Raw genomic sequence first — 3,807 nt, 5'->3', positions numbered from 1 at the left:
ATAAACCATTGACCTTATGCATTACAATAGATACAAAAAAATTGGGTACGGCACTAAATGAGACAACGTATAATTCCTCTATGTGTTAGTATTAAAAACACAAGAGCTCAAATTTAAAAGAAAGCAGAGCGACTGTGCATTCTTCTCCCACCCACCACGTCCCGTACCCAATGCATTGGCACCAACTGAGAGGACAGCTGTGGCAGATGTCTGAGCGATCACATCTCCCCACATGCCAGAATGCGAAGTCCCAGAGGTGTTTGGGGAAGGACAGCCATGTACTCGAGGCAAGCTCCACGATGCCCCAGATGTATTTGGTTACTCAGAAGGAACGTCATTACTATTATGCAAATACCATTAATAGTGCATTGCTTATATGTTGCTATCAAGAGCCTCGGGGAGGGCGGACACACAAAAACGCACCTATCTGATCTCAGTTGTATTCCGGCAAAGAAGCGTGGTGAAAGCACCAGTTAAAACCATTTGGGATACTCCTTAAGTGATTAAATGAATAGGCAGGGAGTCTCTGCATATCATCACAATGATGGAAATGGATGCTCCATTGTCAACCCACCAGGTTTACGCAACTTTCATTCCCTTCAAAAGGAACCAAGAGGGCTTTCCCTTGCCAACTTTACTAGAAAATTGAAGCCTGTGCAGCTTAAGTGCTTGGGTCATGTACACCAGGGGTAGTCAGCCCGTGGTCCTCCAGATGCCCACGGACCACAAATCCCATGAGTCCCTGCCAACAAATGCTGGCAGGGGCCCATGGGACATGCAGTCCACAGACATCTGGAGGACCACCGGCCAACCACCCCTGATGTACACTCTTGAACTATAACTACACCTAGTCATTTCTAGGATGGGGAGAGATAACGGAAGGGTAAGGTAGAAATACACCTACTTAGAAAAGTGCAGGATCAGGCTAGCAACTCTTCATTCTAGACCTTCCAATTAGATGATGAACATGAGAACAAATGACTACGGGGACTCGGGTTGTTCCACAGGAATGGGAGCCAAATTCATTCTTCGGACTCATGCAGACAGATGATATTACTGTTCGCGTATTTAATACGTTTGGACGCTTACACCTTTAGGCTCAAGGATGTCTACAGAGCTTTTACAAACTGGATGCCTTCGCTGAAAAGAGCCATGGACAGATCAGCCTACGTATATCTGCAATGGCTAGTATTTTGCCATGATTTATAGAAACCAGTACCTTGCGTGGATGTTCATCGCGAATTCAAGGGCTGAGTCCAATGTTATAGCTTGTAGTTCGGCCTCACGGTTCTGTGAAGAAAGCTACCTGTGCCTGATCACAGGATTACGCTCAGCATGAGACTGAGGTACCGACTTCTTCTAAACACATGAGACTGAACTTAGATGGAGGCTGTGGAGAAGCGGCGAATGTTGCTTCTACCGGGCAAAGAGGCCGCTGTGGATACGGCCCACTTCTTGATGAAAGAAAATGCATACCGATGGAATTGACATAAAAGGAATGCACTGGCACACCTGGGCCAGTCCTCAGAGGATGCCTACCGATGTGCATTTATCAAAACCAATAGTTATGTGACAAAACAAGTTGTCTGTGCATATAAGAAGTATCACTTGCATACTCGCTAGCGGAGTCTGAGCAGTTTTGCGGCAACCATCCAATATATGCCATCTACCCTTAACAAAACTTCAGACCAGAAAGTTGGCAGTATGTACCTACTGACTGGGGGGCAGGGGGGGAAGGGATGTGGAGGGAGGGGAGCTACCACTTTAAAAAATCTTTCTGATACAAACACAGATTAGTCAAGTCCGGTTGTATTCAACGGCTTAGCAGACTATATGCATGGATTTTATTCTTTTTTTTAGTTCTTGTTAACTAGCACATAGGCATATGTGCAAGACAAAAGGCAAGGCTTGATATAAATATTTACTAGAATGAACAGAAATGGCACTTTTTAAGCGTAAAACCACCCCTGCCATTCACTAAGCGCTGAAAAGATCCAGCTTTGTTATTTTTGTCTTCTATATTTAGTAGTCATCTTTCCATATTCGTTTGGAAGGTTACAGATTGGCTGGAAGTTCACATTGGTATGAGAAAGGAATGCCTGGCCGATGCAGCCTCTAGTACAAGAAGAAAAATCTTGTTCTATGAATGGCTGCCATACTTTCAGACATATTTCTGACTTTCAGGTAATTGACAAAACCTTGGAAGAATAGGAGGAGCCCAAGTACCAGAAATATCCACCAAAGCCAGTACTGCCCATTGAAATAGCCAGTAAAATAATCTGAGAATCGAACAATAAGAATCCATTTGATGAGGGACAGCCCAAATCCACAAATGATGCTGTATCTTCCTGCTATGGTGTTAGTTATGCAGAATGACAAGCAAAACCCAATCCAGTTGAAAATGAATGCCATGAAAAAGGCCAACATGAAGATGCCATCATTGCCCACACGAAGCTGGTCTGCATCACTGAAGTCATCCTTTGGAGGATATTCTTCTTCCTCTGGTGGGCTCAGGAATATTTCATCAAACAGACTCCTAGAAGAAAATTGGCCGTGTCTTTGGGCTGCTGCTTCAGCTGCAACGGCCGCCATTGCTGCAGCTTTGGTCTTTTCTGCTTCATCGTAAGTGGGAAGAGAGGTAGCTACACTGTACGGAGGTGGCACTGGGTAAAAGTCATTCGCCGATTCCATTTCTGATGTTGCTGCTGCTTCAACAGCAATGCTACAGTAAGGTGGAGGGGATGCATCGGCTTCAGGTAATGTTGCCTCTGGTTGTGAAGTGGGTGCCATTTCTGTAGAGGTGAATGGCTGTTCAGCCACCGACGATTCCGAGGGATCATCTTCATTACAAAGCTTGCCCACCGGGGCCTGCCTCCAAAGCTCTTTGAGGGTTGTAGGCAGAGAGGCGATCCGTCAGGTACACTGGGCCCAGACCGCGTATGGCCTTGAAGGTGATAACCAAAACCTTAAGCCTGATCCGGAATTCAGAAATGTGCAATGTGGAGACATGGGGTATTTTTCATATTGCTCTTGTATCTTTAGAACTGGTCTCTACATTTTGAAACTACCAAAAATAAAAAAGGAGATCATGTCAAACATTTGGCAGATTTGAGTGCTGACAGGGATACTTTTAGTCTGGATAGTCTCATCTTAGAATATATGAGCTATGTTACTAGCTCTGGAAAGGACATTGCTGGTAATAATGTGGCGGTCCCCTAGATCGATGTAGGAGATAGATAAAAATATTTTAATTACCTCACTGTGCTATTGGGATGATTACATTAAGGGCAAAAATGTAGCAACACTTTTAAATGCTAATTAAATACCACAATTAGGTTGAATGTCACAACTAATTTTGCAATGACTTTTTCATTTCCATTAGTGAGTACACTTTGTTTTTGTTGATATGTTTGTCATTTTAAAAATGTTATAATTACATTCCATTAAAGATATCAGTATACAATGTAAATATCAGCACATAGGAATACTGTTCATTATCCATTATAATCCTAGTTCTCAGTTAATAAAGCTTGGTACATAACTGAATTAAATCCCTTAATGAAATGTGCAGATTTGATTATTTGGTAAAATAAATGGCTACAAGATAAGGTCTAAGCAAGTGTAACCAGTATGATATATGTATATAGGTTTGTATATCTTATATTTTTCTTTAGTATTGTTGGTTAGTTTCACAAATAACACCCAAACAAAGCAATAGTTCTGCTGGTGATAAACATTAAAGCTAGAATGTTACCTGTTCATTTCATGACTCGTGCTGTGAACAATTAAAAAGCTAAATTGAAAATA

The 3,807-nt window shown here is 42.4% G+C and overlaps 1 pseudogene; it reads right to left on the bottom strand.

Annotated features, from left to right (window-relative positions):
• Window positions 1-1,736: 1,736 nt before the first annotated feature.
• LOC143839821 (NEDD4 family-interacting protein 2 pseudogene) lies at window positions 1,737-2,848 on the bottom strand (annotated as a pseudogene).
• Between the last annotated feature and the right edge of the window lie 959 nt (window positions 2,849-3,807).

The sequence above is a fragment of the Paroedura picta genome, chromosome 6, assembly GCF_049243985.1.
Source record: "Paroedura picta isolate Pp20150507F chromosome 6, Ppicta_v3.0, whole genome shotgun sequence".
Lineage (NCBI taxonomy): Eukaryota > Metazoa > Chordata > Lepidosauria > Squamata > Gekkonidae > Paroedura > Paroedura picta.
The sequence above is the reverse complement of the archived record's forward strand: the minus strand, read 5'-3'. Positions and strand labels throughout refer to the sequence as shown.